The sequence below is a fragment of the Schistocerca gregaria genome, chromosome 3 (assembly GCF_023897955.1).
Source record: "Schistocerca gregaria isolate iqSchGreg1 chromosome 3, iqSchGreg1.2, whole genome shotgun sequence".
Lineage (NCBI taxonomy): Eukaryota > Metazoa > Arthropoda > Insecta > Orthoptera > Acrididae > Schistocerca > Schistocerca gregaria.
Genome location: NC_064922.1, coordinates 826,504,892 through 826,518,965, shown reverse-complemented (window position 1 = coordinate 826,518,965; position 14,074 = coordinate 826,504,892). Strand labels below are relative to the sequence as shown.

Here is a 14,074-nt window from a genome sequence, read left to right as displayed (position 1 = left end):
TGATGACCTCAGAAGTTAAGTCGCACAGCGCTCAGAGCCATTTGAACCATTTTGAACCAAAGAAGCCTATAGGAAGAAAATTCGAGGACCAGAGGGACATGAAACTCTTTTCATTTTTCATCTTCCTAGGAGACCACAATTACGTACAGGTCGGATTGCCTTTAGCATGCAGTGCTATTACCTACAGATCTATGGAGCTATAAGTCACGACCGTCCACCTCTTTCCTACTTTTCAAACTTAGCAGATAATTTCCTGCAGACCTTGCTGGGCCAGCAAGCCTAGAAGGAGAAATTTTGCAGATAAATTGTTAATCACAGCCAACTGGACTCCCCAGGAGGATTGTTTCACTCTGTGGCAGAGTTTTTGCTGTTTTTAAACTTTATTCTAATTTTTTGCTGTTCCCAAATTGTCTGATACTCTACGGTGTCTGAGCGTTGCTGAAGACGTGGCTGCTCTGTCTTCTGGACATAATCTACAAAGACGGCTGTCGAAATGGCTAAGGCTCAGGAGCGGAATAGTTCTGGCCCAACTTCAGTAAAAGGTGCAAAAATAAGTACTATGTTATACATCCTCTTTAAGTCACACAAACAGTTCCCAAACGGACATCTTATTGCCAAAAGTGTATATAAACAGACACACAGTACCATTCACAGTGTCTCATAACTTATCTGCAGTCGCCATTAATAGCCCAACTGGACACTATACGAATACAAGTGATGTCAGTGATCGTTCACTGGCTCTATGATTGTGCTAGTGCTTAATGGCAGATCAGTACTAATGGATATAGATCTATATTACCACGCACAGTCTTCCAACTCCAAGTAATATAAAGTTTGTCACTAAATCATTGTAAACTGTTGTTAACACGTGTTGCCATCTGTTTTTGTCACAGCTATTGCCTAAGCCTTGTTTGACCCTGTGACGAAGCTGCGTGGTTAATGCTAACAATTCCTTTCCGCGGTAGTTGGTTTTCGTGCTGCCACATTCAAATGCTTGATACATTCTACTGTTGCGACCCAGGTCGTTTGTAATCACAGTGCCAGACACAGTCCTTGCAACAGTTCAAGACTGTAACAACCAACTACTTAAACGCGGTCCAGATTCAAGAAGAAGAAGGAGAAGAAGAAGAAACCATTGCTCATATTTGAGCTACGGACATAAAACCGTGGTGAGATGCATAATTCCCTGTCTAATGTTTCTTCTTCCACTGCTGCAGACTTCATCAGATTCTTTAACGACACGGAAAGTAGTTACAGAATCGAACAAGTTCGGCAGGCCGAGCTGTTTATTACATCCACCCAACGACCGGCTCGTGGCGTCATCAGACCGCTGCCTGTGATCACGGAGTCGCGCCACCATATGCTGTGGAGATGTAAAGGGGAAGAGTTGGCGTTGTTTGTTTTATGTAGCACTTGTCTAATATCACTCTTCCTCATTTCCTGCTGAATGTAGTGAACCAACAATTGCGCGGATATATACAAACACTTCTGCTTGCTCGGATTTTTTGACGGTGACATTTATTTGAGTCGCTACAATCTGTGATCAAGTCTTCAGCAGAGGAAGATGAAACGTTAGATAATAATTATGCATTGGACCATGGCCTTATGACCTTAAATCAAATATCAGCAAATCCCAAATACCGGCTGTGAAAGCGTTGTGCTTGAATAAAACGGTAAACGGTCGTTCTAAGACCCCAGAGTTCAGCAACGCTCTCAGTGCTATCCACGCACCCTTGTTGAGCATGTTAAAAATGTACCTGTGAGAGACTTAGACAACCATTCAGCTGAGTGGTGCCAGGCAGCTGCTCTATGATCTGAAGGCTGCAGAGGAGCGCCGAGGGAGTTGCCAGCCCTCAGGCGCTAAAGTAGCTCTCCATCAGCACTCAGTTGAATGGTTGTCTAACGGGGTATTTGACTGTTCTCTGGAAATTGTCTTAAATTATTGATTATGTCTTTTATGCTTCTAATATGCTTCCTTTCCTCTCGAATTTCTGTATTTCTTCCATAACACTGGAAATGAAAAAATTGCTCTGAGCACTATGGGACTTAACATCTATGGTCTTCAGTCCCCTAGAACTTAGAACTACTTAAACCTAACTAACCTAAGGACATCACACAACACCCAGTCATCACGAAACAGAGAAAATCCCTGACCCCGCCGGGAATCGAACCCGGGAACCCGGGCGCGGGAAGCGAGAACGCTACCGCACGACCACGAGCTGCGGATTGGAAATGAAATTCAAGTAATTTGAAAGTCCGTTAAAAAGCTCCGTCCGAGTCATGCATGCCTGTGACGTCACTGGCTAACTCACTGTTCCTGCTGTCACAATGCTAACTCATAGTGACGTCTTGTTTTGGAATTTACGTTTCGGAAAATGGGTTACAAAACGTATGCCATACTGTAGAAATACTTCTATAATAACTTCTGAAAAGTTGTTTCTGAGTGTTCCAGAGAATGAGAGGATGCATAAAATATGGTTGCACTGTACCGGCAAATTGCTACCACGTCGATCCACAAGTTCACTAACTTAATTAAAATGTGTTCCACTGTGAATTTAACATTAAATTACCTTCCAGATACGCTCTCCCACTGTTACAAAGAAGGATAGCGCCCTTCAACGAAATTAAATCCTAGCGAAAATTGTCACTTTATCCAACTAGATATCAATTGTTCGGTAGCTGTAACTTTCAACTGTAAATTTGTTATAAATTATAAATAAAATTTACGTTTTAAAAAAAGAGAGGAAAAAGCTAGCTCAGTTGTTAGACTGGAAGCCCGTCGATTTTTATAAGTTGGTGTCCATATATCTCCGGTTTGAATCTACCCCTGAAGACCATTTTAACGCATTTGAGAAGACACGACAGTCCTCTCATATAAAAATCAAATCACAGCTTCAAAACGTCACCACACCGATCAGAGACAGAATATTGTAGTGTTTTCCTTGTTGCTTACGTGCGCTTAAATTTGCAATCGCTGTTCACACACTTTACGTTCAAAAAGATATTTTCTACTTAATGTGACATATACTGTTTTCTTTGTGGGAAACAATTTTTTTATCTTCGTACTGCCTTGCTAGGATACTCGCAGTTTACGTTTTTGCAGTTTCATCATCGTACATAGTGATGAAAAAAGTCTGCTTCAGACTCCTACATAGCTCACACACAGAAACATCACAGCCTTTACGTTCGTGTGACCTGCAAGTAATACACGCATTATATCTCTCCGTATAACTTCAACGTCCTGCACCTCGTTGTAGTGTGGCCGTATTGTGATATCTTAATTACCAGCAATGCTTTCCAAAAAGTTAACTATTTGTTCGCAAAGTAAGTGCGTTTATTCTCCGTTGTCCATTTTCCAGATTAAGACTAACGTCAAGCTATATATAATACATCTCACAATCAAAACAACTGCTACAATCAGTTCCTGCTAAAGCTATTTTCGTATTTCGTGTAAAACTTATAAAAATATATGGCTTCCTGGGATCAGAAAATGTAACCTCTTCAACTGTAGTTGGGTGGGATATCCTTTGGACCACTGAACGCCTGCTGCCAAAAAGATTCTCTGTTGAATTTCTGCTACAGAAAAAAGTCGGCCGTAAGTTTTGCCTAGAAATATTTTACTGTGGTTTTGGTCGTAGTTCATGACTGATAATCGGCAATCTAGTTATAACATACAGACCCATTTGCAAAAGTTCTATAATTCGTTAGTTTTTAGAGAATTTAATGATGCTGCAGGGAACAGAGATAAGAATGTCCATCGTTGCTCATATCGCCGCTCTCAATGGGTGGAGTATAAATGTTTCCACTATCAGCGTTCACAAAATTCCTTTCTATTATTACTTAAAAGATGTAACAGCGAATTCCATCACTAAATACCTAAACTGATTGCAGAAAAAGTACGTGAAATCCTCGTAACTTCGGCTAACGCTCGTATAACACACGTATAGCTTCGTCTTACTGCTAGCCTGTGACGTCACCAGAGCATTAGCCAATAACATAGTGTTTTCGATCACCTGATCATATCTTGATAGTTAATGATTTTTAAGCTTTAATTCCGTAAAAATAATAGATATTTTGTGAGAACATTGACCGTAAATGCTATTTAAATGTTGTAATGAATCAGAATAAAACGAGGGTTATTCGGAAAGTAAGGAACGATCGGTAGCGAAATGGAAACCACAGTGAAAGTCCGATGACGTTTTGCACATGTGTCTTGGGCAGTGTCTCTAGTAAGCCCGTCGATCGCGTTACGTCGTTCTTTTGAGTTCTTAGCACATAGCCTGAAGCTATGCAGCCAATATTACATAACTGTCGTGCGCTTTTTTTCTTCAAGAAAATTCTCAGCCGCATTTTCAATTGGTACTGTTTGACTACCCACAATACAGCCCGTAATTGTCTCCCTCTAAATTTCACGTCTGCTCACATGAACTGTTGTCTATGAAAACAACATTTTGGCACAGACAACCAGCTGTAGGCCAGCGTAGAGAATTGGCGGAAAGTACTGGCGGCTGTCTTCTATAACGAGGGTATTGGAAAGTTGTTACAACGCTGTGATAAACGTTTAAGTCGGATCGGGGACTATGGGGATCAGTAGCAGGAAGTTGTAGCTAACTGTTGCAAATAAAAAATTTTTGATTTTCACTATGGTTTACATTTCGCGACCTGTCGTTCCTTACTTCCCGAAATGTCCTAGTAACAATTCGAACCATATTTTTAACAAGGAAAAATAGCCTATTCTCTGAGACGCACATTTTTAAAGTGCTTAACAAGCGTGCGTTTGTGCCACCGAGGGCTGAACTCGAGGGCCTTAGAGCAAGCCTTTGCCGTTTTATTCACACACGCTTCCGTGTTGCACCCCCCCCCCCCCCCCCCCCCTGTGATCACGTCACGCGAGGGCATGAAACAGAAAGGCTAAAAAGTGTAAGTTCACGTGAACTACTAAGCTGTGGTCTTTTTTCCCACATCCCGGTACCTTGCTGTTTGAAATGACACCATGCTAAAGAGTGAAGTAGCAGGGCATCACGCTTTTGCATCACTACAGAGCAATCCCAGTTCCAAAATGCGTCAGAACAGGAGGCATTTACGGTGATTCGAGATTTTTTTTTTTTTTTTTTTTTTTTTTTTTTTTTTTTGCGTAGTGTAGCTGTGAAGTATTCAGACGTATCTGCGTTGGCTAACACAACTTTTTCTGGGCAAATATCCTTGTGATTTTCAATTGGGTTAGTTCATTATTGTCTCTTGTTACTAGTTTCATATGATTATTGGTGAAAGTAACCTGCACTTAAATGAACACTGCACCGAATATCCTGAGCAATATGTAGACAAAATTCTTCCTTTTGGGAAAACCCAATATGCAGTGCGTGAGGATTCTCATTCCAAAGAAAGCAGGCGCTGACTAGTGTATTACCAAACTATCAGTATAACAAGTCATGTTTGCAAAATATTGACACGATTATCGATAGAAAATCGAAACAGTGATAGAAGACGACCTCGAGGACGGTCATTTCGACTCCAGAGACACGAGGCAGTACTAAGGAAATAGGTTAAAGGAAAACAAACCTATGTTTATACCATTAGTGGATTTAGATAAAACCTTGGACGAAGTTGACTGAAAACTACAGCAGCAACATCAGTGTTATAAGGGAATTAGAGAAGATACAAAATGCAGACTGGCTATGACAAGAAAAGCGTTTATGAGATGGTCACATTTGTTCAAAAAATGGTTCAAATGGCTCTGAGCACTATGGGACTCAACTGCTGTGGTCATCAGTCCCCTAGAACTTAGAACTACTTAAACCTAACTAACCTAAGGACATCACACACATCCATGCCCGAGGCAGGATTCGAACCTGCGACCGTAGCAGTCGCACGGTTCCGGACTGCGCGCCTAGAACCGCGAGACCTCTGCGGCCGGCCATCACATTTGTTAATATGATACAAATTTAAGTGTCAGGTAGTCGTCTCTGAAGCTGTTTCTCTGGTGTGTAGACTTTCACGGAAGAGAAAAGTGGCAATAAGTACTTCAGACAAAAAGAGAGAAGATGCTAGGAGCAATGAGACAGTGCATTGGTTCGTACCCTGTGAATGAAGTTATTTCCACGCATCCACACTTGGACTTCAGCCAGTTGTATAGGAAAACAGCAGTTAATTTTTAACACTTATATGCAGTTGGGTTTTAGCACAGTAATCATTGGTACGTGTCACAAAACAATGGTACATCTCTTGTGACGAAATTCAATAAAAATGCTGCTTCAGCTACACTATACGTTAGTGTATACTGGATTTTCACTCCATTACAGTAGGGTTCAAATCCCCGTCGAGCCACCAATGTTTGGGAATTCGGCGTGTTCCGTGAAGCGCTGTAGCCGAATGTTGTACAGCTTCTGTAAATACACTCCTGGAAATGGAAAAAAGAACACATTGACACCGGTGTGTCAGACCCACCATACTTGCTCCGGACACTGCGAGAGGCCTGTACAAGCAATGATCACACGCACGGCACAGCGGACACACCAGGAACCGCGGTGTTGGCCGTCGAATGGCGCTAGCTGCGCAGCATTTGTGCACCGCCGCCGTCAGTGTCAGCCAGTTTGCCGTGGCATACGGAGCTCCATCGCAGTCTTTAACACTGGTAGCATGCCGCGACAGCGTGGACGTGAACCGTATGTGCAGTTGACGGACTTTGAGCGAGGGCGTATAGTGGGCATGCGGGAGGCCGGGTGGACGTACCGACGAATTGCTCAACACGTGGGGCGTGAGGTCTCCACAGTACATCGATGTTGTCGCCAGTGGTCGGCGGAAGGTGCACGTGCCCGTCGACCTGGGACCGGACCGCAGCGACGCACGGATGCACGCCGAGACCGTAGGATCCTACGCAGTGCCGTAGGGGACCGCACCGCCACTTCCCAGCAAATTAGGGACAATGTTGCACCTGGGATATCGGCGAGGACCATTCGCAACCGTCTCCATGAAGCTGGGCTACGGTCCCGCACACCGTTAGGCCGTCTTCCGCTCACGCCCCAACATCGTGCAGCCCGCCTCCAGTGGTGTCGCGACAGGCGTGAATGGAGGGACGAATGGAGACGTGTCGTCTTCAGCGATGAGAGTCGGTTCTGCCTCGGTGCCAATGATGGTCATATGCGTGTTTGGCGCCGTGCAGGTGAGCGCCACAATGAGGACTGCATACGACCGAGGCACACAGGGCCAACACCCGGCATCATGGTGTGGGGAGCGATCTCCTACACTGGCCGTACACCTCTGGTGATCGTCGAGGGGACACTGAATAGTGCACGGTACATCCAAACCGTCATCGAACCCATCGTTCTACCATCGTGTAAGTCAACTACCCTGACCAGCAAGATCTCCGGATCTGTCCCCCATTGAGCATGTTTGGGACTGGATGAAGCGTCGTCTCACGCGGTCTGCACGTCCAGCACGAACGCTGGTCCAACTGAGGCGCCAGGTGGAAATGGCATGGCAAGCCGTTGCACAGGACTACATCCAGCATCTCTACGATCGTCTCCATGGGAGAATAGCAGCCTGCATTGCTGTGAAAGGTGGATATACACTGTACTAGTGCTGACATTGTGCATGCTCTGTTGCCTGTGTCTATGTGCCTGTGGTTCTGTCAGTGTGATCATGTGATGTATCTGACCCCAGGAATGTGTCAATAAAGTTTCCCCTTTCTGGGACAATGAATTCACGGTGTTCTTATTTCAATTTCCAGGAGTGTAGTCCTCGTTCTAGACTGCCCATCTTTTTCACTCCAAGGTGTTCATTCCTTACTGATTACCTAGTTTGCCGCGGAACGTTAATAGCCGGCCGCGGTGGTCTAGCGGCTCTAGGCACTCAATCCGGAACCGCGCGACTGCTACAGTCGCAGGTTCGTATCCTGCCTCGGGCATGGATATGTGTGATCTCCTTAGGTTAGTTAGGTTTAAGTAGTTCTAAGTTCAAGGGGACTGATGACCACAGATGTTAAGTCCCATAGTGCTCAGAGTCATTTGAACGTTAATATCTAATTTACATTTTCATCTTCTTTGAAGTGAAGTCATGAAAGCACTGTCATTTACATCAGAAGTTTAATGGAAATTCATTTCGTTCTGTTACATTTTTACTGTTAGAAAATAATACTGTAGCTAAAAATTAATAAAGATAAAATTCTACAGTTCTCGTGAACAGAGAATAGAATCACAGATAAAAGAGTTTCTGCGTCAGTCACTCATTTTACCACTACGCTTCTCTATGGTTCACACATCATCCTCTGGTGGTGAATAGTTTATATACGTAGCTGGTGTTGGTGAAGCTATGTAAATAAACAATTCTCCACCTGAAGATGATGTGAACAATCGAAACGCATAGCAACAAGGTAAACAAATGACTGACGCAGACACTGTTTTTTTTTTGTATTGAGCAACTGTCGCAGCGCTCATGATGCCGTACCTTACGGATGACAAATTCACGAGTCGAATTACGTCGTCCGTTATCCGAGACCCAAGCCGCTGCGACCTCTCACGGAAGGGCCGGTCATAACTCCTGCCGTCGCAAACGGTCGCTGACCGACGAAATCAGGACGCCGGCACTGCAGTGCTTGCTGGCGTCCACTGAGAGCCGGCCGCGCTCTTCCGCCTAATTTTTCGCATAGGCTGGCGTGACCCTAGTTACACTAACACCCATTAGCGCTCAACTTGACGGATAATTAATTTCATGCACTTGTCGTTAGCTCTCCGCCACTTTGTACTTGTAGCAGCTTTCAATTTCTCTGAGTCCGGGCTAGTGCTTCTAACTTCAGATGATATATCAGGGGTGTAATCGCTATCGTTGTAGGCTCCTGTCACTTATCGACTTGATATTGTAGGTAGATAACTGTCTTAATAATTCTCACTGTAAATTTCAATAGTAATACCATCGAGAAATATCGATAACATTCGAAGTAGTATCGGTAAAACCAGAAAATCCACAGAGTGTCTGTTACTTGCGTCGTGTTTGTAAAGACGAAGTGCACAATAGCGCCGTGTCTGGAATGAGCAAAGTTTAATGTAGGTGTAGAAAAAACAGTAACGGTAGTGGATCACTAAGTACTCGGGTCTCAAAAAGATCGGAAAAGGTTCTTAAGAGTCGTATCAAGACATCTTGGTGTAAAATAACACATCACCCAAGTATCGACAATAAATTAACCAGCGATTTAAATAAAAATGTCAACCCAGTAGCACGTGGCATTTACCTTCACCTCGAGGCCACGTAGACGTGACACCGGACCTCAGACAAATCCTCAGATCCTCTCCTAAGATTGTGACACGTCGACAGGGTACACATGAAAGTGTAACAGAAATTCACGGGTAACTTGGATCAGAATCTTTAAAAGACAATCGGCGTATTTCTCGGGAAAGCCTGTTGGATAAGTGAGGGAACTGTTGTCGAAGAAAACGGCGAGACAGCTATTACTTTATGTCCGGTGGAAACCATCCACATTGGTTCATATTAGAGTTTGTTGGCCCTCTGCCATTATCATTTATCTATTCAAATGTATCCTCTGTAAAAATGTTAATTGTTCACGACTGTGTGGTTTGATGTTACTAAAATTTGCAACAGGACGTAGAAACTGTCTCCGTGAACCATGTGGGCACACGAGTCTGTTGTGAAACGTATAGCGTTTTACAAGCAGTTGCACTTAGTTACCAGGCAACAGCAGTTCTACAGACGCATTACATCAATGTTTTAAGGAAGAAATAATTTTGCCTCCAATCTTATCCCGTGTACCGAAGTTACGTCTCCGTTAACTACGTCATTTACCTTGCAGTTTTCCCCGTTAGCCCATCCACTGCGTTTCCATGCGCCCAAGTCCAATAATTAATGCCCCTTTTTATTTAAAACAAATGCTTTGGAATAGATCTTGTTTTCAGGAATGTTGCTGCAAGCTGCACTTATGGTTCAAATGGCTCTGAGCACTATGGGACTTAACACCTGTGGTCATCAGTCCCCTAGAACTTAGAACTACTTAAACCTAACTAACCTAAGGACATCACACACATCCATGTCCGAGGCAGGATTCGAACCTGCGACCGCAGCAGTCACGCGGTTCCGGACGGAGTGCCTTAACCGCGAGACCACCGCGGCCGGCCTGCACTTACGCACAATGTTCACGTACTCTACTTTATTCAGCATTTGACTCACGTGAACAATGCCTGGATCATATTAATAATTACATCCCATTCTTTATCAGTGACTTTACAATGAATGTTCTTTTGTGAGTTTTTCTTATGAATAAATTAAGTAAATTTCCGAATCAGTGCAACCTCTTATTTGTCGTGTGGCTAGAGTTGGTGGCAACCCAATCTTTTACGTTGATTTTAATGTCAGATAGCATTTTCTTAATGAAAGTGCGCGTGGCTCTTTTAGCCACCAGGACTCATTCAAAGTGCGCTTTACGCTTCTTACACATAGCGACCTTTTACTCACACTACTTACAAAACGTGTGGACTAATATGCGTCAAATCTATCGAATATACGTAAAATACATGTGATATGTGCGTATATGAGCAAAAGCTCCTCTTAAGCCCCTGGATTGATTTCAACCAAACTTTGTACAAAAGTTAGGTACTATCGGCAAAGAAATACTGTGGAGGTGAGAACCAGCAAGCTCGTATTGGGTTAGAAAGTGATAACTTGGAGAGAGAATGGGAGAGGAAGAGATGATGAACAGGGGCGGAGGGGAGGGGGAATAAGGAGAAGGTGGACAGAGACAGAAGGAGGAGGAGGAGGAGGAGGAGGAGGCAGACAGAGAGAAGGGGAGCGGAAAATGGACAGAGACGGTGGGAGGGGGCGGAGAGGGTGATGGACAGAGGAATGAAAGCAGAGAAGATGGAGAGAGGAGGGGAAGGGGAGACGGACGGAGAGATTGACGGAGAGAGGAGGAGATGGCCAGAGAGATGGTGGAGTAGCAGGTGGATAGAAAGAGGAGCAGGAGGGGATGGACACTGATGGAGGAAGGGGAAGGAGGTTGAGAAAGGGCGGAGAAGGAGATGGACAGAGCACGGATGAGGTCGGCAGAGAGACGAGGACGAGGAATGGAGTAAGGAAATAAACACATACCAACGTTGCCCAACATCGGTTATTCAACAACTATGCTATATAGTATATAATTTTAATGATTTGGTGGTAGTAACTATTTAACATAAAACTACGAAATGTATGTTTTGTATTTTCTTAGTTGCGTCAGCGACGCAGAGCTCGGGCGTTAGATGACAGGTGTTCTTCGGGTGGTACGGGAATTATAAGTCACTGTGTAAAATCTTCATCGGATCGACTGCCGCCTATCGCAAGCAGAAGCCACAAGCCAACTCACAACTCTGACTACGATTGATAATAATGAAAAAAATTAATACAAACAAAAAATCACGTAATGTGGATATTAATGGTGTCGTCAGTTTTAACATGGCCACTATACCGTTCACATCTACGAGGTTTGTCCAAAACGTAAATTCCGATCGTTCGCGAAATGGAAATCACAGTGAAAATCATAAATGTTTTGCTTGCAACAGTTTGCTACACGCTTAGACATTCGTCGTAGTGGTGTATGAGCTTTCCAGCAGAAGGTAGCTGCCTATGCTTTCGTCCAGTTATCCACGTACATGCATCTCTTTGTCTGTACCAAATGTTGTCTTCATAGGCTGCGGTTCATGCCAGGAGACACGTTCAGGCTGTGTGGTGGGTGATTCCATCTAAGACGCCTCAGGATCGTCCTTATTGCGCCTGCATTCTGCAACCGAGAATTGTCATGAAAAAGGAAAATGCAAAAGAGTTACATTGGGTAGAGCTGCATGAAATCAGGAAAGTCTCGCGGCGGGCACCCATACTTGGTGGAAGACAGCATTTTCTAGGCTTCTTTATGTATTCACTGCGCGCTCAGAACTGCGAACAGCGACTAGAAGCGTTCGACGGGCGTACTAGAGACACTGTCCAACACATCGGTGAGAAGCTTCATCGCACTTTTATTCCGGTTTCCATTTCGGGACAGATCGGAACTTACTTTCTAACACCCCTCGTCTGTATTCCAATATGTAGTTTTAAATACTTCTGTATTCTGTAATGATAAGTAAACCAGCTTGCACTATTTGCGAAAACAAACTATTACTGGAATTGTGAATATTTCTCGAAGTATATACACTGAAGCGCCAAAGAAACTGGTGTAGGTTCAAATAGCTCCAAGCACTATGCGACTTAACATCTGAGGACATCAATCCCCTAGACTTATTACTACTTAAACCTAACTAACCTAACAACATCACACACATACATGCCCGAGGCAGGCTTCGAACCTGCGACCGTAGCAGGCTCGCGGTTCCGGACTGAAGCGCCTAGAACCGCTCGGCTACAGCTGCCGGCTAAACTGCTATAGGCACGCATATTCAAATACGGAGGTATCTAAATAGGCAGAATATGGCACTGTCTTCGGCAACGCCTATACAAGACAACAAGTGTCTGGTGCAGTTGTTACATCGGTTACTGCTGCTACAATGGCAAGTTATCAAGATTTAAGTGAGTCTGAACATGATGTTATAATAGGTGTACGAGCGCTGCCGAAGTAGCGATAAAGTGGGGATTTTCCCGTACGACAACTTCGCGAGTGTACAGTGAATATTAGGAATCAAGTAAAACATCGAAACGGCGCGGGTTAGTCTTGTCTCGGTTCGCGCGGCTCCCCCTGTCGGAGGTTCGAGTCCTCCCTCGGGTATGAGTGTGTGTGCGTGTGTGTGTGTGTGTGTGTGTGTGTGTGTGTGTGTGTGTGTTGTCTTTAGAACAAAGTTAGTTTAACTTTGATTAAATAGTCTGTAAGCTTAGGGATCTCTGACATTAGCATAATTTCCAAAACATCAAATCTCTGACATCACTGCAGCCTGAAAAACATCCTGCAAGAACGGGACCAGCGACAGCTGAAGACAATCTTTCTACGTAACAAATGCAACCCTTCCGCAAACTGCTGCCGATTTCAATGTTGGGCCAACAACAACTGTCTGTGTGCGAACCATTCAACGAAACACCATCGACATGGGTTTTCGGAGCCGAAGGCTCTTCGTGTACCCTTGATAAGTGCGCGACACAAAGGTTTATGCCTCGTCTGGGCCCGTCAAATCCGACATTGGACTGTTGATGACTGGAACCATGTTGCCTAGTCGGACGAGGCTGATTTCAAATTGTCTCGAACGGATGGACACATAAGGGCATGGAGAAAACCTCATGAATCCATGGACCCTGCATGTCAGCAGGAGACTGTTCAAGCTGGTGGAGGCTCTGTAATGGTGTGGGGCTTATGCAGTGATATGGGCCCCTGGCAACGCTATATATGAATATGACAGGTAACACGTACGCAAACTCCTGTCTGATCACCTGAATCCATTCATGCCCACTGTGCATCTCGACGAAATTGGGTAACTTCAGCAGGACAATGCGACACCCAACACTTTAATTGCTACAGTGTGGCTCTAGGAACACTTCTAAACCCTCTCTCTGCCCGCCAAACTCCCTTACAAGAACATTATTGAGCATATCTAGGATGCTTTCCAATGTGCCGTTCACAAGAGATCTCCACCCTCTCGTACCCTTACGCATTTATGGACAGCCCAGCAAGATTCATGGTGTCGATTCTCTCCAGCACTACTTCAGACATTAGTCGAGTCCGTGCCACGTCGTGTTGCTGCACTTCTGCGTGCACGCGGGGGCACTGCACGAAATTAGGCAGGTGTACCAGTTTCTTTGGCTACGAACAGCACTATTTTCATTTGTGTCGTCATGCTTACTTAATATGGTGACTGCTGACTCTGAACCGTAAAATGATTGGAATGGTGAGTACTGAGGAAAATTAAAACTATTAAAATCGTTAATCCCTGAAACACGTAGACGAAATACGGTTTTGGATACTAATAAGTGTTTTTAAAGAATATAATTGGAAAGTATGATTGGAAAGCAACTGAAAACTATTTAGCTGTTGTAAACTGGAAATACTAAGTACATCAGAGTTGAAATCGCGGTATTTGAATTTGACTGGTAGCGCAAAATCCAACTGTTGAATGTACTG

At 44.2% G+C, this 14,074-nt stretch overlaps 1 protein-coding gene across 1 annotated transcript in view; it reads right to left on the bottom strand.

Moving 5' to 3' along the window:
• The window catches only part of LOC126355884 (serine/threonine-protein phosphatase rdgC), a 1,775,952-nt gene that overhangs the window by 1,159,769 nt on the left and 602,109 nt on the right, over window positions 1–14,074 (bottom strand). The window lies entirely within an intron of this gene.